The sequence below is a fragment of the Rosa rugosa genome, chromosome 5, assembly GCF_958449725.1.
Source record: "Rosa rugosa chromosome 5, drRosRugo1.1, whole genome shotgun sequence".
Classification (NCBI taxonomy): domain Eukaryota; kingdom Viridiplantae; phylum Streptophyta; class Magnoliopsida; order Rosales; family Rosaceae; genus Rosa; species Rosa rugosa.
In genome coordinates this window covers 36,932,147-36,956,155 of record NC_084824.1, presented here as the reverse complement: position 1 = coordinate 36,956,155, position 24,009 = coordinate 36,932,147, and the positions used below count along the sequence as shown (strand labels likewise).

General features: G+C 39.8%; 1 long non-coding RNA gene across 1 annotated transcript; it reads left to right on the top strand.

The window, feature by feature from the left end:
* Nucleotides 1-18,511: 18,511 nt before the first annotated feature.
* On the top strand, nt 18,512-21,067 carry LOC133708279 (uncharacterized). The gene is made up of 3 exons (XR_009845705.1): nt 18,512-19,042; nt 19,373-19,434; nt 20,926-21,067. It is a non-coding gene; the product is annotated as an uncharacterized LOC133708279 (long non-coding RNA).
* Nucleotides 21,068-24,009: the final 2,942 nt, after the last annotated feature.

The window sequence follows — 24,009 nt, the reverse complement described above, 5'->3', positions numbered from 1 at the left end:
ATTGCAGCTCTCCTTGCATTTGCAAATATGCACCTTTAATATGATTGAATTGTGGGAGCGGCGACAAATTCGCTGACATATGGAGCATATTTTCGTTACGGCTTGTTATAGTACATCCCAAATTCCTTTTCTTTTCCATCCGCAGTCCATATATAAGGTTATAAATGTTTTCTTGGCGGCATTCAATGGCAATATGAAATATGTTTCTTCCTTTCTCATCCTTCATAGTTGTTCCAATGAACTTTCGAGCTGCACAAAATATTTCAGTGACAAACTCAACATTTCCTCGTTCTGCAGCTCTAAAGAGTGAAGTTTTCACGATTTTCCATTGCACTTCTGTAAGTTTCTCCCTTTTTATCACTTCACCGATGCAACGTAGAAATTCAAGGATATGCATATTGATCAATTTCATTTCATATAAGGATTTGATTCCTGTATGAAGTTATAAACATTCAAAGACTTATTGATATATAGTCAATTTAAGAAAAAGGGAATGTAAAATAAATGATGTTGATTGTTGCATTACCCAGAAGTTTACGCACACCCCTCGTGATACCTCTTATGACTGCATATTAATTAGAAGAATATTGATTAATATATTGTGAAGACCCGAAATTCTCAGTTAAATATTTTGTAATTTTATATTTGTCTAATTATATGAAATATGAATTTTGGGCATGATTCGTATGTCGTTGTATGAGAAATTTGGTTTCGAATGAGTTTATTTTTGAAACAAACATTATTTAGGGAGGTCACTAAAATCGACTTTTCTTTTACGTACGGAATGGGGGAAAACTTCCTTCACGAAAGTTGCAGAGCTCGTTGATACGAGTTCGTGCATATGTGGAACACAAGAATCGGAGTTCGTACGAAGAAGTTATTGCGTTTGGAAATATTTTCATTTTGGGTATATATACCTAGCTATTTTAGGGAATTTCCAAAAATAGCTAGGGTTTCCATTTTTGGCAGCCGCATAGTTTTTCTCTCTCTCCCTCCCGAGCCCGAGCCCGAGCCGAAAATAGAGCAAGGAGTCTCTGGCTCCGTTCTCCCTCCTCCGGCCACCAAATCACACCAAACTTCTTCCCACACCTTCGCCTTGACCTTGCGCAGCTGCCAGTGGCAGCCTTGTGCCGTGGGATGGCTTGTAGAGGCGGCGGGAAGCTTGTTTCCATTTCCGGCCGTTTTGAGTGCGAAGTGAATATCTCGAGTTCTAGGCCACCAAAACTTGAGGTTCTTGGCTTGTTGAACTCGCCTCAACCCCCTAATCAATACCCAAGAAGGACAGCACCTGAAGTGATCGATTTCACGCTCGTCGGAGGCCTATCGTTTTCTGCAGATTTTTCGGCCAAACCGAAATGTTTTGGTAATTTTCGATCACTTCCACTCGTTTTCTGACTTCGTGCTAGTTATGAAGGTTGCTCAAAATGATGAAACGAAGAGGAGTAGCCTGGCCCCGACGCCGTTGGCGGTGGTCGGCGGCTGCTCTGCCTCTAACTCCGGCGGCCATTTCCGGCCACATTCGGGGGTCCCAAGGGCAGTTTATGCCCATTTTTATGTTCTACATGTTCATCCGATCATTTCGATATATAGCATGTGAATTTTGGAGATCTTATGATTAAGTTATGAATTTTACAATTTCGATCAATTTTGATCGTTAGATTCGTGATATGTGAAGATCAAATCGTTCAATCGACTTGTAGTTTTGATATAAAGATCGTAGGACTGTCCTGATGACTTTGTGTGGTCACGGGTGAAGATCTGACCGCTGGATCTTCGTATAAGTGCGTTTTTTTGAATTGTGCGCTAAGTTAAATATCGTATTTGGTTAGGTGTTTGACGGTTTGAGTTGGTGGACGATTTTGAATCGTATTTTGAGCTGTTAAGAAGACGCAACGGGAATTTAGAGTTGAGTAAACCTCACGTGGTTCATATTACGAACCAAGTACATTTAATTACTTTATTTTTGTCGTAATTGTGTGAAAATATTTATGGAATAAATATTTGTTTTAAATCATATGAACTTGATCAACTACGGTCCATAGGTAAGTAAAAATGATTTTCAATTATATAAAAAATGAATTTCTTGGTTTTACTCCGTGTGAACTATAGTTGGTATTAGTGGTCATTCCTGAGTGGATGATTACGTATATATATATATTTACGTGATTATATATGGAATGGTGTGACATTGAGGTGTGTGTGGAATTGTGATAACTGGTTATGATATGATATGGTTTGTGCAATTGCCATGATTAATTGTGATAATGATGATTGATGAATGTTTGTGATAATCATGTTGACCTTGTGAGTTGAATAGAAAGTAGAGAATGTAGGATTCCGAGGACCAAATGGTCTAAGGATCTTCGGTTAATGATAACCGGAGTGTATGTGCTCTGAGGACAGGGGAAAATTCCAAAGAGCGACGGTTAAATGTTAACCGAAGTATATTGTTCTGAGGACAGGGAGGTCCAAAGTTCGCGGGTTATTAAGTTAACCTGGGAAGAGGTCGTTTACTTGAACCTAGGCCAAGGTGACAGGTATGACGTGGTTAGAGCTCTAACGTGATGTGGGATGGGACCAAAGTTGTGCTATTTGTTAGACCGAAGTGGTGATAATTGTAGAACCAAAGTGGTGATATTTGTGGTTAGGGGATTGTGGGAATGTATTCCTTGTTGTTTTCCCGTGAGTTGGTTTGACGTTTTCTTTGTGGATGTTGAGATTGTTGGTTGTTTACTTGAGTTAAAAGAATTGTGATTTAATAAATCAACCGTTCATTTCTTGTTTACTCATACGAGCTTTCAAAAAGCTTACCGGGTTTTGTATTGTTGCAATCCCGGTATACTATTCAAACGGTGTAGCGGATAATCCTGCAGGTCAGGATAATTAGGGTGGAGAGCGAGCTGAGTAGGGCAGCGGGGTTGACGTCAGCACTTGGTCTATTTTGGTGTGTTTTATAGACTCTTTTGAGCGTAACTTTTTATTTATGGTGGTATTGTAATAATTGACTCGAGAGATAGTTTGCTACGAGGTTTGTATTATGTTTTGTGAGACGTTGGTTAAGACAAAAAATCAAGACGTTATTTGCATTAGTTATTATTCATGTTTCGGATTTGAATTTGTTATTCAAAATTCGGGGCGTGACATATATACACACATATTTTTTTTTGAGGTAATATATACACACATTTAGATAAATTGAAATGGGCTTTAAAGAAAAACATGAATGGCTGAAAAGTGAAAACATAAAAGCTATCAATTTTATTTTTTTTCAGCTTTATTATCAGTAGGTAAATTGTCATTTGCCACACCGTGAGGGTATTAATGTATCTAGAAAGCGGTTCTAAATAAGAAAATTCTCTGAAGGATGAAATTTGAATGCTCATGAATGAGATGACACGTTTACTTATTTAAAATGAAAAAAAAAATTGTGAATTGAAGACAATTGAAATGAGAGAAGAAAGGAATCGGTATAGGAATATTGCGTTTTTATTAAGCTGTTTACTTACCATATGAAATCAGAATAGAAATGCAACTGATTACAATTGATATTGTTTCACTAATGTTCATGTAGAAGTCATCATGGGCCCGGCTAGGGTCGGGTTGGGCCGGCCCTAGTCAAGTCAACAAAATTTTGGGCCGGGCCAATGCTTACATTTGTTAGCCCTTACCTGCCATCAGGGCCGGATCGGGCCTTCAAATAGGGTCGAAAAAGGCCTTATTTTGTTGAACCAAAAAATACATTATTATTATTTTATTTTATTTTGTGTCAAAATGTGGTTCAATGGTTGTATAGGTGGGTAATCTAAGACTCATTTCTCCTTTTCTTTTGCTGATCTTTCAAATATATATAAGTTTTTTAGACTTACCTTTTTTTTTTTTTTTTGATCAAAAAAGGTCAGCCCATTATATTGATTCAGCAAGCAGTACAAAAACGAAACACCCCTATGGGGTCGACAGAAAGAATCGTTCCTCAGAGCACCCTAAGACTCCTATTCTAAACAAGAACAAGAACCCAGTATACCCCCAGTACACCCACCTTTTAGGAAGTTCACGCGCCATTATTTCAAACAAAAACCTAGAAATTCCGAAGCAGAAATAAAAAACCTTCAGAGCTACTGGTTTCTGCGACCAAGATCAAAAATTAAATAAAATTAGGAGTAGAGGATGACGTATCATCATCCACTCCATCTTCATTCATCAGAGCAGCCCAACTTGAGAATCCCCAGTCAAACATAGCCCAGCAAGAGACCCATACAACACACAGGAAGTCCACCGTCCAAAAGCAAGCCCAAAGACTCCAACCATGAGCAGAAGTCCACTCCAGGCCCAACAGTCTTAGAGCCCATAAACAAACCCTAGCATTCCTAGCGACCAAACAGCCGCCACCCTCAGCAGGACCACCACCACCACTGCCGCCACAGCCTTTCCCTTCGCCGCCGTCCAGCATAGGAGAAAGGTCACTATCATCACCGTCCCAATCTAACTGCAGCCCAGCTGCAATCATTGCCGCCAAAAGGGAATCCGGTTCACCACCGATCACGTCATCCTCAGCCTCCCATGTGATCGGATCTGAATCCAAGCCGGCCTGAACAATCCAGTCATCACCGATTCCCTGTCCCACATCACCTAACCCAAATACGGCAGCGAATAGCCCTGCCCTGCCTACCGCCGACGAGGTTGAAGGCAATGAAACCTGCGCCATCTTAGCCAAGATGGCTGCCTGCAGCATATCTGATCCATCTAGTAGACAAAACGGATCCAAACATAGATTCAAGGGACGTCGGAGCCAAGCACTGCCGTCACCAAGGAAGGGAGAAGAAAGAGAGACGTCGCCGCCCTTCCAAATCCAAGATGCAGAGCCACAACATGGCTGAGAAACCTTGTGAGCCCCCGAAAATTTTGTTTAATTTTTAGAATGTAATTCTTCGCCAATAAGATTTTCGCAAGGTGATTTAAGTGAAGAAATCGATTTTGGAAATTGTTTTGGTGTCGAGACCACCTACTGGGCCGACAATTTAAGTTTGGGCCTAGGACGAAGTCGAGAAATAATTTAGGAAGTTCTCGATGAAAAACGAAGAAAAGAAAGATTACGAGCCCAAAAACGGAAAGCAGTAAGCTAGGAGAGTTCCGTAATTTGTCTTAAGGGTGAAACCGTCATTCCACACTCATGGGTATAAATAGGAAAAGTGGAAAACCCTAACATCTAAACTCTCATTTTCTCCCTCACTCTCGGCCGCACTCTCTCTCTCCCCGACCTCACTCTCTCATTCTCACCTTCTCCCTCTGCCAGCGCCGGAAACTCCATCTCCGGCCACCAGCTCTTGTTACCGCCACCACCAATCGACGCCGCACCCAAAACCGACCCAAGCCCGAGTCTCACCGTTGACATGCATCGCCTCCAGCCTCCGCACGGGTTCCTCGAAGCAGCGACGCCACTGCTCCTTGTCCTCCTCTGATTTCCGGTCATCACCTCGCCACAACGACGCCGCCGCCTGACTCAGCAAGCAACGAGGAGCAAAACCCAGAAGTTCCGCCACCCACCGAAGCCAGGAAACGCTGTGCTAGCTCGCCGGAACTCGAGGTTCTGCATGTCTCCATTCTCCGATCTCCAGTCCGAAACGAGCCCAACCACCACCATACATGGAGTCAGCATCTCTCCCCTTGACCAAAACCCGATAACCCCGACCTCTAACTCTGACCAGAGCCTCCGCACGCACTACACGCGCCGGCGGCAGCACGTGAGCCACTGCAGCTCCGCCGCTCGTGTTGCCATACCCCCAGGTCGTCACGATTGGGTAATTTCGTCACACCTCCCTATACTTGAATCCTGTAGTTTGATTTGGACAGAAAACCCTAACTCTATCGTTTGAATTCCGGATTGTGTGAGGTTATGGATTTCTGCAGTTTTGAGAGTTTTGGAAACGAGGAAGCCACTGCGTCAGTTTTGATTACGACTGAAAGAGGGTAAGGAGTGCTCACAAGTTATGTTTTGAATACAAGTATTGGTGAAGAGATGGATTGTTAATTTTGTTATGCTCGTTAGGTGTTGAAACTGTTGTCGATGGTGGATTGCAGCAGCAACGACTTGATTCCCAATTTGGAAAAGAAGAATGGTAAGGGTCTGGGTATTTGGATATGATTTTGCTGTATATTGTGTGTACTCGGTGAAGTCATGGTTATGTGAAATATTAGAAACGAAAGTGGTACTTGTTGTTTGAGTTATGTTGGAAACTTGGAATGAATTGGCTTATTGAATAGAGGAGAATTGTCTTGAGAATTAAAAGGATGAATTTTTATCAACGTCGAAATGTAAAATAAGAATGGACCGGTTTTGGATAAGTGAATTAATAGTCCGTGAATAGAAATATTCCAAACCTACCATATCCTGGAATTATCGTATAATGAAATTATTCGGGAATGGTGGTTGCTATTTAATTACTTAGGGTTTAAACGCTAAATAAAATGAGGTCAAACCGGTTGACCGAAATTTTAATATGGGAAGAAGTGTGACCACCATATCCCGAATGAGCTTATTATGTTAAATGAATTGTTCGGGAATGGAAATTGCCATTTGTTTTCTTAAGGTAAAAAGGGTAAAGAAATGAAGGTGAAAGTGCTAAGTATAATCACCATATCCTAAATGATTCAAATGCTATATCATTTGGATTTGGATTGTTTGGGAATGGATAATAGAATTTATCAACTAAAGGAGAATTCTATAAACACAAGTTCTAGATCATTGTTCGATTAAAGGATAATCCGATGGATTATAAGGAAATTAAGTAAATGTTTTGGTTGCTCGGTTAGTTGAGTTATAATGAAGTCAAGTTACTTATTGGTTTAATTTTATTATAAAGGACCGAGCGTGTGCACTTGGATTTGGATAAAGGATCGAAAGTCGGGAACGAACCCGAATGCGGGCAAGCACTCCAATTCCAGGTAGGGTGAGCTGTCCCTTCCTTGTTAGAGGTTTTCAGTATATGTGGAATGCTATACTATGATAGTATGTTGCCTGCAAGAACGTTTTTGGTTGTTCATCAGTCGATGCCTCGTGATACATGTGTTTTCAGAGCTGATAATTGTTGATTGCGAAAACCGAGGCTAGACTTGCATGTTGAGATACTGTACCCTTTGTATGTTTGTGACCTGAAAGTGAATGGGACCTAGACGCGTTGATTCCTAGGGATCCCACGGTGTCGATAACCGTGAACCTCCGGAGGGGGCTGTGCTCCTATGTTTGTCGGGGAAAGGTAAGTACAGACAGTGAACCAGTCATAGGAGACTCAGAGCCAGGAAATGGACACTTTCGCTACTTGTAGTCACAAGGACTACAAAGTAGTTGGCTGGTTCTCTTACTCAGGACGAACCAGATCGGTCACTGATTTATTTTACTTTAGCCGGCAGGTAAGTATCTCGGAGCTCCAAATTGTGTGAAGCATACTGCATATGCTTTTTGAAAGAAAACAAATGTTTGTGGTTGCCTCTTTACTTAAAGTATTTTTCGATAATCGTGCACAATATTATGTAGTAAATATTTTCAAGTATATTATTTTTCAAACCTAGCATGGTTGGGTCGGCCCCTATTGGGCATGCGAGGACGAAAGCTCACCCCTACTATAGTGTGCAGGTTTCGAGCATGTGGTCGGGAAGCGTACAGGGGAGGCACATGGCACGGCTTGGCGCATTTCTCTTTAGTTTTATCAAAAGAAGGTTTTGGTCCTTAATCGGATTTTGTAGTAGCTTGTTTATTTACTTTTTATTTATTTCCTACTCGTTTACAAAAATTCCGGGAGACCCGTAACCCTGGGGCGCGTCTCCCATACTTGTCGTTACTTAGAGATGTGTTTTATTTTCCAAATTGGGCTCCGATCGCAAGCCCAAAACTCTTAGCCCATTTCGAATTCCGCTTTTGAAAATGTGTTGTTAGGTTGCTAGAATGATTTGTCCAAGAAAGTGTTTTGTAAACCAACAACCTAAACTCAAAAGGCCTTGCGGTTTCGGGTTGATGAGCTATCGAGATGCCATTCGTGACATGTCGATTCCTCATTGGCTCGGAGTCGCGGCGCTGTGGGACCCCCTCCCGGTCACTACAGTAAAGTGGTATCAGAGCTCTAGGTTCCGAAATACTTTCGAAATCGTTTTTGCAAAACTAGCAATCATTCTCATATTTTTTCAAGTGTCGAATTTAGTTGGGCAAAACGCTCGAATTTCTTGGACATTTTAAAGTATGTTGGTAAAAAAAAAAAAAAAAAAAAAAAAATGTTTTCGACGTCCTTCCTTTATTTTATTCTTCCCGGAGGATACCCTATTGCCTTATTTCGCTTGCAAATATTTTTCATTAAAGCTACTTCCGAGTCGTTAAAAGAATTTCCAATGGATTTAAAAGTAATGATACATTTGAGGTTCCTTGAAAAAGAATTTTGTTTGTTTCCTTATGGTGCTTTAAAGTTTGGTTTAAATTTTAAAATTGCCAATGCCGTCATGATGCCACTCGACCACAAACGCTCCAAAGGTAGTAAGTATGGAAAATTGGATAAAGTGTTGGGTAAATTATTAGGGGATTGAGCATTAAGGAGTTAACGAGGATATATTGGGTGAGTTGATACTCGGAGAAGTAAGTTCGAGATGAAGTTGAACGGAATATTTGTGTACCCCCATGCTAGTGTTATAGAGTAAATTTTATTGATGGATTAAAGTTGTTGTACTACATATATTGTTGCACGTATTGAAAAATATAGAGTGTTGTGTGGAGCAAAGTGAAAAATTGAGTAAAAAGTGAGATAATGACCCCTATATAGTCATTTGGATCAGTGGTGTTCATATTTTCACTCGATTTCCTCTTCTTCCTTCCGAGCGATGGCCCGACTGCAGCGGTTCCCCATCGATGCTCTACGAAAGAAGGTGTGATTTTCGAGTAAGGTAGACACCACTCAAGTGTTTCCCAAGTGTTGGATTGATAGGGAAACTTGTAAGGGCAACACAAACATGAAATTGATTATTGCTTCAGCTTGGCATCTCCCCAATCTTGTTGTTAATTGGTGAAACGATATGAAGCTTTGTTGCTTCGGGAGAATCTAATGTTGTATTGTTGTGCTGACAAGATTACTTTGTGGGGAAGCACAAGAAATTGAGGAAAGACCAGTGGAGTCACATAAACTATTCTTGAGTTGCCATTGGTCTGCATAGAGTTGAGAAATTATGTTCCCTATAATCAGAGAAATTGTTGGGAAAATAAATGATTGCGGAACCAGCAACGTACTTGGAAATGTTAGTATGCTTTGAGTTCATAAGGTCACGACCTTATACTGGTATTTAGTAGGATCACTAGCAACGTTTCTAAGAGTGGTCAAGAAAAGATCCTTAAAGTATTATAACTTTAGCAGCCAGTTTTCTTTACTTCAAGGAGTCTTTGATTGCTTTGAAGTCAATAACGCCACGAATTTCAGAAAGTAGAAAAGTTGGTGGCACACTCTTAAAAGGCAACTTTGGTTACGTGGTTAGAATGAAGTTGAAATGGTGACGTCAAGGCGTAATTGAAAAGTTCAAAAATCTAGGTGACAAATTGCGCATTTACCTCACGTGTTTGCTTTTGAGACAATGAATTCGTAACATTTCTTCCACACCAGGAGTTTACATTAACTATTTTACATTCTTGCCTCTTAGTACAAAAGTTGATTTTCGTCTCTTGCATTACTCAAAATGTTTTCCTCATAAGTCAAGAGACTACACCTTAGACAATCGCATTTTCCTTACTAAAGTGTTCTATTTTACAAAGCTCGAACATTTTGGGTTCTTCAAAAAAAAAAAAAAAAAAAAAAAAAAAAAAAAAAATTGCAGCCTAGAATTTGAAAACAAACTCAAACTATTTTCCTGTTCCAGTGAAAAGCCTTTGAAATTATTTCCTTACCTACCAAAAGGTTCTTGTCAACAAATCTTGTTCGAAAAGTACAAAAGTTGAAAATTTCCCTAATCTGTTTTTAAGCAAAAAAAAAAAAAAATAATTGAAATTCCGAGAATTTTACTATTTTGTCTCTACAACGTACTACTCAAAATGTAGTTTTATCCGACCTCTACTACTTTTAAAGTTCTGACAATTTGACGACGGTCTCAGTCAACATTTCTAGATTTGGATCTAGGGATTTGGTTGAAATTGCATATCCAAAATTTTAGTCGTCAACTCATTCGAAATTATTTTCCAACTTCTTGGAAACTTGAAATGTTAATCTTGTTGTGGTTTTCTTTTATCCTTGGTTATCCCTTCTATGTAAAACTGGTGGTTGGAAGAATGTTAGTTCACCTTCGAATTTACTCAGGACACCCACTTTGAAAGTAAAGGACTACTTTAGAGGAAAATATATAGAAATTACTTTTTCTTGTTGTCGGACGAGGACACAAGAAAATAAAGTGCTTGTAACCGATTCAACTGTTTTGGCTTGACCAAAAATTGAAGGAGCGCTTATGACTTGGTTTCTGAGTATTGACATCAAACGAGTTCGTATGATGAAAATGATAGTTCAAGGTCGAGACCGTTAATGGAAATGCTACGAACTTTACAAATCTCGAGGAGTCAACTTCGATTGGTGATCCTCGAATTTCGTTGAAACTTAGCGAAAAGTATTGTTGCAACTTGATGCCTTGAGCATTGGACGGTTTGTTTGGTCAATGCCAAGCGACCTATTGATTGGTGTCTCATGACGTGTTGTAGGTACTTAGGTGTTGCGATTTCACAATGTGACATCGAATTTACTGAATCGTTTGCTTGGTTTCGACGTCATATGTACAAGCTGCCACAATTGTTTGTTCATGGAGTAAACAGTATCCGCTAAGCTACGTATAAGTGTGCATGAGGTATGACAACCAAGATCGTTGATAACTACGAGGCGGACGACAGTGATGACATCGTTGACGTGTCATTCGTAGTGACGCTTTACGAAACTTATTTAGGTTGACCAATGGAGAAAGCTCGGTTTCTCTCCTTGGTTGCCACTTATATTTAAGGCTCAAATTCCCGAGTAATTTTATACTCTCGTTAAATGGGAATTGAGCGTAGACGTCAATTTGTTTTCAGTGATTTTGAAAAGTAAGCTATTATTGCATGGTTGCAACGAAGTTACTATTTAGCAAGTTGCTAATCGAAAAGAAGCATGATTCACGGAATAAAGTGTATCCTATGGAACGTATGATAGGAACACTTACTGAATTGATAAAGATAGCTCCGGAATGGGGATATGAAATTAATGGAAGCACGAATTGTGAAAGTTTTACGAATGTCATTGTGTTGTGTAAGATAATGTGTGACGGGGCATTCCACGCGAATTGTTTACAAGTAATGCTTGAGGATTCTTACACTAAAATGTTGGTCATTTAGTTGTGGAAATGAGGTCGACGAGTGGATTTGCCACTGCTTTGCAGTATGTGGTTATTGAGATTAGTGGTTGACTAAGTGTTAGTCCCCGATTTGTTATAAGACTCTTTGAATTATTCGGAAAGGCTAAAATTATAATGTCTTTGTATATGGCATTGAGCTCAGAGGAGTTGGATGAGACAATGAAATCAAATGTTTGCACATACACACACAATGTGATAGAGGAAAAGTGCAATTTGCGAAAAAACAAATGGTTATAGAGTTTGATGAGGTCGTCCCCATAAGTGGAGTAAGATGTACCATGTGAATGGTAAAGGTTCAAAAAGTATCAGAGGAAGGTAAAACAATGTCTTGTGCAAACTCGAGCCCGAGGTGAAAAGAAGTAACCTCTCTTATTCATGTATTGGGCAAATTTCGAGGACGAAATTTATTTTAAGGGGGGTAGAGTGTGAGCCCCCGAAAAATTTGTTTAATTTTTAGAATGTAATTCTTCGCCAATAAGATTTTCGCAAGGTGATTTAAGTGAAGAAATCGATTTTGGAAATTGTTTTGGTGTCGAGACCACCTACTGGGCCGACAATTTAAGTTTGGGCCTAGGACGAAGTCGAGAAATAATTTAGGAAGTTCTCGATGAAAAACGAAGAAAAGAAAGATTACGAGCCCAAAAACGGAAAGCAGTAAGCTAGGAGAGTTCCGTAATTTGTCTTAAGGGTGAAACCGTCATTCCACACTCATGGGTATAAATAGGAAAAGTGGAAAACCCTAACATCTAAACTCTCATTTTCTCCCTCACTCTCGGCCGCACTCTCTCTCTCCCCGACCTCACTCTCTCATTCTCACCTTCTCCCTCTGCCAGCGCCGGAAACTCCATCTCCGGCCACCAGCTCTTGTTACCGCCACCACCAATCGACGCCGCACCCAAAACCGACCCAAGCCCGAGTCTCACCGTTGACATGCATCGCCTCCAGCCTCCGCACGGGTTCCTCGAAGCAGCGACGCCACTGCTCCTTGTCCTCCTCTGATTTCCGGTCATCACCTCGCCACAACGACGCCGCCGCCTGACTCAGCAAGCAACGAGGAGCAAAACCCAGAAGTTCCGCCACCCACCGAAGCCAGGAAACGCTGTGCTAGCTCGCCGGAACTCGAGGTTCTGCATGTCTCCATTCTCCGATCTCCAGTCCGAAACGAGCCCAACCACCACCATACATGGAGTCAGCATCTCTCCCCTTGACCAAAACCCGATAACCCCGACCTCTAACTCTGACCAGAGCCTCCGCACGCACTACACGCGCCGGCGGCAGCACGTGAGCCACTGCAGCTCCGCCGCTCGTGTTGCCATACCCCCAGGTCGTCACGATTGGGTAATTTCGTCACACCTCCCTATACTTGAATCCTGTAGTTTGATTTGGACAGAAAACCCTAACTCTATCGTTTGAATTCCGGATTGTGTGAGGTTATGGATTTCTGCAGTTTTGAGAGTTTTGGAAACGAGGAAGCCACTGCGTCAGTTTTGATTACGACTGAAAGAGGGTAAGGAGTGCTCACAAGTTATGTTTTGAATACAAGTATTGGTGAAGAGATGGATTGTTAATTTTGTTATGCTCGTTAGGTGTTGAAACTGTTGTCGATGGTGGATTGCAGCAGCAACGACTTGATTCCCAATTTGGAAAAGAAGAATGGTAAGGGTCTGGGTATTTGGATATGATTTTGCTGTATATTGTGTGTACTCGGTGAAGTCATGGTTATGTGAAATATTAGAAACGAAAGTGGTACTTGTTGTTTGAGTTATGTTGGAAACTTGGAATGAATTGGCTTATTGAATAGAGGAGAATTGTCTTGAGAATTAAAAGGATGAATTTTTATCAACGTCGAAATGTAAAATAAGAATGGACCGGTTTTGGATAAGTGAATTAATAGTCTGTGAATAGAAATATTCCAAACCTACCATATCCTGGAATTATCGTATAATGAAATTATTCGGGAATGGTGGTTGCTATTTAATTACTTAGGGTTTAAACGCTAAATAAAATGAGGTCAAACCGGTTGACCGAAATTTTAATATGGGAAGAAGTGTGACCACCATATCCCGAATGAGCTTATTATGTTAAATGAATTGTTCGGGAATGGAAATTGCCATTTGTTTTCTTAAGGTAAAAAGGGTAAAGAAATGAAGGTGAAAGTGCTAAGTATAATCACCATATCCTAAATGATTCAAATGCTATATCATTTGGATTTGGATTGTTTGGGAATGGATAATAGAATTTATCAACTAAAGGAGAATTCTATAAACACAAGTTCTAGATCATTGTTCGATTAAAGGATAATCCGATGGATTATAAGGAAATTAAGTAAATGTTTTGGTTGCTCGGTTAGTTGAGTTATAATGAAGTCAAGTTACTTATTGGTTTAATTTTATTATAAAGGACCGAGCGTGTGCACTTGGATTTGGATAAAGGATCGAAAGTCGGGAACGAACCCGAATGCGGGCAAGCACTCCAATTCCAGGTAGGGTGAGCTGTCCCTTCCTTGTTAGAGGTTTTCAGTATATGTGGAATGCTATACTATGATAGTATGTTGCCTGCAAGAACGTTTTTGGTTGTTCATCAGTCGATGCCTCGTGATACATGTGTTTTCAGAGCTGATAATTGTTGATTGCGAAAACCGAGGCTAGACTTGCATGTTGAGATACTGTACCCTTTGTATGTTTGTGACCTGAAAGTGAATGGGACCTAGACGCGTTGATTCCTAGGGATCCCACGGTGTCGATAACCGTGAACCTCCGGAGGGGGCTGTGCTCCTATGTTTGTCGGGGAAAGGTAAGTACAGACAGTGAACCAGTCATAGGAGACTCAGAGCCAGGAAATGGACACTTTCGCTACTTGTAGTCACAAGGACTACAAAGTAGTTGGCTGGTTCTCTTACTCAGGACGAACCAGATCGGTCACTGATTTATTTTACTTTAGCCGGCAGGTAAGTATCTCGGAGCTCCAAATTGTGTGAAGCATACTGCATATGCTTTTTGAAAGAAAACAAATGTTTGTGGTTGCCTCTTTACTTAAAGTATTTTTCGATAATCGTGCACAATATTATGTAGTAAATATTTTCAAGTATATTATTTTTCAAACCTAGCATGGTTGGGTCGGCCCCTATTGGGCATGCGAGGACGAAAGCTCACCCCTACTATAGTGTGCAGGTTTCGAGCATGTGGTCGGGAAGCGTACAGGGGAGGCACATGGCACGGCTTGGCGCATTTCTCTTTAGTTTTATCAAAAGAAGGTTTTGGTCCTTAATCGGATTTTGTAGTAGCTTGTTTATTTACTTTTTATTTATTTCCTACTCGTTTACAAAAATTCCGGGAGACCCGTAACCCTGGGGCGCGTCTCCCATACTTGTCGTTACTTAGAGATGTGTTTTATTTTCCAAATTGGGCTCCGATCGCAAGCCCAAAACTCTTAGCCCATTTCGAATTCCGCTTTTGAAAATGTGTTGTTAGGTTGCTAGAATGATTTGTCCAAGAAAGTGTTTTGTAAACCAACAACCTAAACTCAAAAGGCCTTGCGGTTTCGGGTTGATGAGCTATCGAGATGCCATTCGTGACATGTCGATTCCTCATTGGCTCGGAGTCGCGGCGCTGTGGGACCCCCTCCCGGTCACTACAAACCTCTCTGCCGAGAGTCAGAAATTTTGCGGTGCCGCCGCCGCCGCCACTGAAGGCCGGTTTCGACCTTAGGGTTTGTCTCGAGACAGAAGAGAGCGTCATAGTTTTTTTCAACTATTTTTTTTAGACTTACCTTAATAACCCTTATAAATATTAGTCAATGTGGTTATTTCAATTAATTATCTCTCCAAATCTCCTAAATTTAAGTGTTGTTTAGTAAAGGAAATAAAACATAAAGATAATAAAGTTTACTAATTAAAACAATTACAAAATAAGAAAGGGACAAGTTGTACAGATTTACTCACCTAAGGGACAGTTTTAAGGACTGTGAGGGACAAATGCATCTGAACCACATGTATTAAATATAAAAGCAGAAATTATAACAACTTAAAACTGTGCATTTATTTTCAGCCGTCATATTCCACTTGTCCCTCATAGTCCCTTAAAAATTGTCTCTTAGGTGAGCAGGCCCTACAAGTTGTCTGTGTACAAAAAGATAAACATATTTTGAAAATAGAAAAAAACAAAAATTTTTAGGGCTCAGAGGGACAGGCCGGGCTTGACCCTTACGGGCTCAAACGGGTCAAGCTGGGCTTCATTTGCATGGCCGCACAGGTTTGTGGCAGGCTTAGGGCCCAATGGTCAAATGATGACCCCCTGTGTTCATGTCTTCATGAACCAGAATTAAAATTGATTCGATTACTAAAATATCCCTACAAAAATAAATGGCTAAAAAAAATTTCAACAGAAAGGTTACAAAGACAACAGTGGGAATATAAGGAATTGAACTAGAGCAGAGAAATGATTGGAAGAAATTGTGATGGAGTTAGCAAGGGCGAGTTTTTTTAGGGTAAAATTTTTTAGGAAAATAGTACCGCGCGGCTTTGGTTAGAGAGAGCAATGTTTATCTAATGCACCTTAACTACCAACTCCTCAAACTGCCATATCTGTTTCATCCTGAAACATATCTTTCCTAATATGACTGTCCAGTTCACCTAAGTTTTCTATTTTGATGTTTATGTGGAGTTTAACAATCAGACAGACATTATTTGAACTCATGGATTCAAGATGCATATATGATATATCAGTAATCACATAATTGAAAAAGTATTTACATAATCGAAATAGTGAACATGTTTCCTTAATGGAATAGATACAATATCTGAATATACTAAAGAGAGTTTCCTCTAGCACCAACAACTAAACAACAACTACTTCAAGTGCCTACTACCCAATAAATAACTACTACTGAACAATTTCAGTGTGCATAGAAGGCCATAGTCTTTGCATTAAGATACAGAAAAGGAAGAACAAATGTCGGCTAGGGCTCAAATGAATTAATGAAATGAAGAAAAAAAAATAAGGAGAAGACTAGAGAAGTGAGAAGAAAGATAGGTCACTAACCAAAAGAAGTCCAGCCGTTTCTTTTGCCATATGAGGTTTTTAATTTGTAGTTGTTTTCTGATGTTGAGAGATGTATATATTTTTAGGGTGATGGGTAATTTGGGGTTATAGAAAATACGTTAGGATATTTTGGTTAGAAAAAATGCATTCCTAAGGCTTTCATTCTGAAATCCATACTCTCTTTGGTTATTAAACTCTGGGTTATTTAGGATTTGATTTCTGACAATAAGGTGAAACCCACAATCCCACACCCACCCCCATTTCAATACTTATATATATTAGTACGTAAACATAGGAAAACTCATATACCAGAATCGTTCCCTTAATTTTCATTCCTATTCCTAGTAAGTAAACGCGGTAGTAGTTTAATAATTAGAATCCTAGGAAATAAACTTCCCTATAACAGCATAAATCCCGTGAAAGAAAATCAGCCAAATCGTAAAGTTGTTAACCAATTAATTATCATCATTTTTATTCCAATTTTACTACCATTGAAACTAGTAAACATAAGGCAGCCTGCTGGTCTCAAAGACCACAATTAAGAGCAAGTTCACCCGTTGGTTACTAAGTCAAGGTCACTGGATCACTGGGTCAGACACTATTCCTACTTTTTTATGTTTGTTTCTACCCGTTGGGTCACTGGGTCACTCTCTGGGTCAACTTCTTGACCTACTAATTGACTTAGAGAGTGAACTAACCTGGTGACCTAGTGACCCAGTAACCCAACGGGTGGAAACAAATATCAAAAAATAATGAATAGTGTCTAACCTAGTGACCCAATGACCTAGTGAATCTAACCTAGTAACCAACGGGTGAACTTGCTCTAATAGATACTGCTACCTGATCACCAAGTAGCATTAGGAAAACCTCGTATTTTGCGTAACACCAGACCTACACATAATACCACCACCAACCACATCTAGAACCACACCCCAACCACTACCAATGTGGGAAACGATCAAACAAAAAGAAGACATCCACCAAGCACCAGAGATCTAATAATGAGCCAACTAGAACAAGTTGACAAAGAAAAAAAAGGGACACCATAAGGAAAAAACCACACAAGCGCCATCAAAAAAAAAGAAAAAGAACCACACTGCTAGGATTCCCCTCTAGAAGAAGATCCAAAGCCTGATTGGAGCATCTGATAAAGTAATTTGGGTTTCACATCCAAAACCAATTGGCAATGGATGGAGTGATCTAAACCTTAGGCCATCTCCAACCCAAAGGGCTAAAAATAGCCCTGGGGCTAAATTTTAGCCCTAAATTCTGTATTATTCATTGATCTGACATCAACCGTCTCCAAACCGTCAAGGCTAAATTATAGCCCTAAAATATATTTTAACATTTTGGATTGGTTATATATATATATATATATATGTGTGTGTGTGTGTGTGTTTATTTTTTAAAGTCAATTGACTTATAGTAATTGAAATAATTTTTATGATAAAAAATATTTTTTCGGTTGTATTTTTTTTAAAAGATAATTAAAAATATCTTTAGTTAATTTTGAAATGGAATAAAACTGGAATCATATTTTTAATATTTATTTTATTCATGACATAAGAATTTAAAAGTTACACAACAAAGTAAGAAAATGCAAACACTTGTCAGTGACAACCTTGACAATTATTAAAATCAGAAATTGAAGGATTCCCCTCTAGAAGAAGATCCAATGCCTGATTGGAGCATCTGATAAAGTAATTTGGGTTTCACATCCAAAACCAATTGGCAATGGATGGAGTGATCTAAACCTTAGGCCATCTGTAACGTCCCGAACCTAAATTTACCAGTTTACGAGCCTTTCGATGGGTAAACGACATTTACATTTACTTTTTGGCTCCGTTTCGATACTTTAGGGGGCCTTAAAAGTTGGCTTTTTGTTCAGGTCAAAATTTGAGAAAATGTTCTTCATGAAAGTTTTAGAGGACGTTAAACCGAGCGCGTGTATATGTGGTACGTAAAAATCGGAGTTCGTATGCGAAAGTTATAAGCGAAAAGGTAAAGTTACTGTTCATGGTAGATTAGTATATATATTTGAAAATTTACTGTGGTAGATCAGTTCTACCACTCCCTCTCTCTCCTCTCCGTTTCTCTCTCCCCGAGCTCTCTCTCTCTCTCCTCTGCACCTCCGGCCACTTTTCGATTCCAGCCACCTGGGAGCGAACCGCGACCACCGTTGGCTTCCTCTCCTCCTCCCGGACACGCCTGCGGTGGTAGCTCATCGAGTCTTGGCCGGAAAAACGGCAAACCAAGGCCGAGAAGTTTACTGTAGCAAGTGACCGTTGACCTAAATTCCGGCCACCTCCGGCGACAAAGCCAGGCTTTTTAGAAGCGCCTTGAGGCGTACTTGAAGCTCCCCAAATATCTTGAAGCGATTTGCAGCGTGGAGGAAGAAAGCATAATTAGAAAATTTTACTCTACTTCGGTTTGCTTAATTGTTCGGCCACTTAGAGGTATTTTCTGACTTGGCCACAGTTATGAAAGACGCTTAGAATGTTGAGTTGATGATGTTGGTAAAATTTGGTAGCCAGATATGGTGGTTGATCGGCGGCGCGTGGGGCCCAGGTGCAGTCGTCTGTGGCGGCGCGTGAGGGCGCGTCCGGCCGTTCCTGGTGAGTTGTTTTGGTGTATTGAGTAGTTTATATTGTTACGAATTTATGGATAGATGTTTGGTGGAAATTGGAGGAGGTTTGGATATTAATCGGAATTTCTGAAGTTCAATAGTTTGGTTATTGATTTATGAGAATTCCACTATCGGATTTCTCTCAGTTTTGCCCTAGAAACCTTCAATTAAAGAATTGGTGCAAATGATAAAGTTTTGGTGTTAATGGTGAAGTTTGGGTTAAATTGGAGAAGAAATGGAAATGTTAATTTATGAGGATTTGATGTGGGAATCGTATTTAATTTCCGGATTGTTATTCACGAATTATAATTGTGTACAGGGCGATATACCGAGTTATTGCTCGATGAAGGAATTCGTATACGTGATCGCCTAAATAGTACTGTGAGTGGACATTTATTTTTAAATTAAATGTGCATGCAGTATATTATTATTTTCCGATTGAGGTTTAATTTATTATTTGAATTATTGAGTATTATGATTTTATGAGCTGGATTTCTTGAGATTTATTATGCTCTATGAGTTACGGGATTTTAGTGGATTTCCTTCCCGAGGGCTTTCAATAGATTTTTCAAGCTATTTTATTTATGAGTTATTGAGTTGGGAAATGATTTTCGGGAAGTGATTGATTAAGAAAATATTATGGGAACCACTGCAAGTGGCTTAGTGGTTCTTGCCTAGTTGGGTGTGCTCCCCAACCTAGGTTCGAACCCCGAAGCTGTCAAAGTGGCGAGGCACTGTACTGCAATGCACAGTTGGAGCATTTCACATGCGCCGAAGGGGTTTATCTTGGGCCTAGGAAGCCTTTGGGTTCCCCTTGACAAAGTCAAAAAAAAAAAAAAAATATTATGGGAATTTTTGATTTCGAATATCAGTTTATATGATGATATACGAGTACGAAGGATTTAGCAAATATTTGAGCATGGTTGAGTTATCGAGATTTATTGAGTTTTGAGTTTTTCAGCCTTGAAGTTAGATGCAGATTTCTTTCCGAAAGCATTTGTTGATTTACAGAGTATTTGATTTATGCTTTCGAGGATTTATTGAGATATTGAGGTTTGAGTTAGCGGGATAATCCTGAGTTATGCTTTCAGTGGATTATTAATGTTTTATTGAAGTAACAGCGAGTTTCTTTCCGAAAGCAAGTAACTGAAAGAGGTTGTTTCCAGTTTATTGAGGAGGCTATTCAGTTTATGGAGGAGGCTATTTACGGCGCATGCGCATATTACCTAGTTGGCAGTCCCTTCTAGGTAATAATCTGGTTGGCAGTCCCTTCCAGACTATATTCCGGTTGGCAGTCCCTTCCGATGCGTCATCTGGGTGGCAGTCCCTCTCAGATGGCATGAGATGGTTAGTTGGCAGTCCCTTCTATCCACCGCCTCCTATTCCGGTTGGCAGTCCCTTCCGATGCGTCATCTGGGTGGCAGTCCATTCCAGATGACATGAGGTAGTTAGTCGGCAGTCCCGTCTACTACCTGTGGTTAGTTGGCAGTCCCTTCTACCACCGCCTCCTATTCCGGTTGGCAGTCCCTTCCGATGCGTCATCTAGGTGGCAGTCCCTCCCAGATGGCATGAGATGACTAGACAGCAGTCATTTCTAGTCATCAAGCAAGCCTCTTGAAAATGATGTTTTTATAAGGATTGAGGATGAGATTTTAAGAGATTTCAAGATGTTTTATTTCTACGCGATTAAGATTGCAGTAAAGATGATGATTAAAAGTATTTTTCAAGATTGTTACTGCATGCCAGATTTTAGAGAATAACTTGGGAAAGCATTAAGTTTTACTTATTCATTCGAAATTACTTATTTTTCGTCCACTCACTCTAACGGTTTTTAAATGTTTTCCCCTCGGCCCTTCGGTTTCAAATGCCCAGTTTGCAGGCCAGTTTAGCTTGAGGTCGAGCGTACATGGGGTTGAGGCATAGCTGTCATAGCTTCCGCATTATAAAAGTATCGGTCCTTTATCTTGTATTATATTCTTTTGTACGCATGTACATTAGATTGCTCTGATAACCTGTGAGATTAATATTATTAAGTTCAGAATTGTACTGTGAAATGAGAGATGTGATACAGGGAGCAGGGTGGCTCCAGAAGAGTAAGGGTGGATTATTTTAGAAGTGTAAGTGTCTTTCTACAGGTTTTGGGTAGTCCACTTTTAGAGGGAGTTCCGCCAAATTTTTGGTAGAATTTCTTCTAAGGTGGGCCTTGCAGGGCCACTCCGGATTTCAAGGTGAAGTTCGGGGCGGGTCTTGTCACCATCTCCAACCCAAAGGGCTAAAAATAGCCCTGGGGCTAAATTTTAGCCCTAAATTATGTATTATTCATTGATCTGACATCAACCGTCTCCAACCCGTCAAGGCTAAATTATAGCCCTAAAATATATTTTAACATTTTGGATTGGTTATATATATATATATATATATATATATATATATATATATATATATAGAGGCCCGATCAGGAGTGGACGTCCGCACTTTCGCTAAAGTGCGGACGTCGATGCAGCAGCGGCTTCCAGGCGGCGGTGGAGGCGTGGGGCTGGCCGGAGGGAGGCCGGAGGCGTCCCAGACCTCTTCTGGGCGGCGTTCGAGGTCGGAGGAGGTCAGGCTTGCCGGTTTCTGGGCAGCCACCTCACCTGCAGTTGCAGGTTCTGTGCAGCACCGCAGAACCGTCGCCGGCGACTCCACCGGACCGCAGACCCCTCCGCACGACCCCCAGCGTCCCTCCTGCAAGCGCGCCGCGCCGTCGCCGTTCGATCGAGGCCGAAGGAGCGACGTCCGCACTTTTTCTGGGTTGCGAACGTCCGCTCTCGAACGGCTTTCTATATATATATATCTGTGTGTGTGTGTGTGTTTATTTTTTAAAGTCAATTGACTTATAGTAATTGAAATAATTTTTATGATAAAAAATATTTTTTCGGTTGTATTTTTTTTTTAAAGATAATTAAAAATATCTTTAGTTAATTTTGAAATGGAATAAAACTGGAATCATATTTTTAATATTTATTTTATTCATGACATAAGAATTTAAAAGTTACACAACAAAGTAAGAAAATGCAAACACTTGTCACTGACAACCCTGACAATTATTAAAATCAGAAATTGAAGGATTCCCCTCTAGAAGAAGATCCAATGCTTGATTGGAGCATCTGATAAAGTAATTTGGGTTTCACATCCAAAACCAATTGGCAATGGATGGAGTGATCTAAACCTTAGGCCATCTCCAACCCAAAGGGCTAAAAATAGCCCTGGGGCTAAATTTTAGCCCTAAATTCTGTACTATTTATTGATCTAACATCAACCGTCTCCAATCCGTCAAGGCTAAATTATAGCCCTAAAATATATTTTAACATTTTGGATTGGTTATATATATATATATATATTGTGTGTGTGTGTGTGTGTGTGTTTATTTTTTAAAGTCAATTGACTTATAGTAATTGAAATAATTTTTATGATAAAAAATATTTTTTCGGTTGTATTTTTTTTTTAAAGATAATTAAAAATATCTTTAGTTAATTTTGAAATTGAATAAAACTGGAATCATATTTTTAATATTTATTTTATTCATGACATAAGCATTTAAAAGTTACACAACAAAGTAAGAAAATGCAAACACTTGTCAGTGACAACCCTGACAATTATTGAAATCAGAAATTGAAAGCTTTGAAAACTCAATCACATAGCAAATATCAAATTCATGGTGCTTGACCACTTTATTCCATTACAAAATTTTCTTGATATTCCAAGAATCATATTCAGCTTTATGTCATTCTTTGCCTTCACGTACAAAACAAGACTTGAATGCATTACAAGACTTGACAAGGAAAATTTATTCATAAAAAATAAAAGTTACAAGCAAAATTTATTCATAACAAATAAAAGTTACAAGGAAATTTTAATAGCCAACGGCTAAAAAAAAAAAAACCTAACCAACGGCTACTTATAAAAAAAAAATAAAAAAATAAAACCCAACATCCACTAAAGCCCGTGGGCCACCATCAATCTGATCCATTTTTTTCAAGGGCCAAAGTGCTACTCATAGGGCTATATTTAGCCCTTTAACCCCACCTTTAGCCCTCCAATTTGACCTTTTGGCCCTTAAGTTTTTGGGTTGGAGTCCAAAAGGGCTTTATTTTGGCCCTTTAGCACTTTAGAAAGAAGGGTTGGAGAAGGCCTTATAAACCAATAAACAAAGTCCAAATTTTCTTATGTGGGATCTATTCTCTCAACATGCCCTCGCACGTGTGGCGAACTTTCAAGCCATACATGTGAACAACTTATATTGGGTGATGTTGAGCCCGTGTGGCCGCGAGGTATGCCCACGTGGGATAACCCTCTCCAATACCATGATAAAGTAATATGGGGTTCACATCTAAAATGAATTGGCCATAGGCAAAGTCCCCATTTTTCCATGTGGGATCTATTCTCTCAATAACATCTAGGTTTGGCCATAGGGTGTAAACTTAGTGCTTGTAGAGGAATCTATGGAATAGCTCTTGGAATCTCATCAAAAGCTCCACACAGGGATGGGGAAGGAGAATATGATGGTTCGATGATGAATTGGAAAGCTCCATTGAATCGAAAGGGTATCGGGGGTGCTTTAAATTCTCTACAAGTTTGATGAGGACGCAAGCCAAATAAGAGGAACTAAACTATGACAGAACTGTTAAGTGTATGAATCTCACATGGGAAAATGCAGTACTTGTTGATGGATTTATATTGATCTGAGTTGCTCCATCCATTGTCGATTGGTATTAGTATGAAATCTAGATTACTTTATCATGATCAGAGCCAATGGAGGCCTAACCATTGCTATGATACCATTTAATCTGGGATTTACATACAAAACTAACTGATAATCTTATAAACTCATAGGCAATGTCTCCATTTTCCCATCTGAGATTTATAATCTCAACAAAAACCACAAGATACCACACCATTTAATTACCATCATGTTCT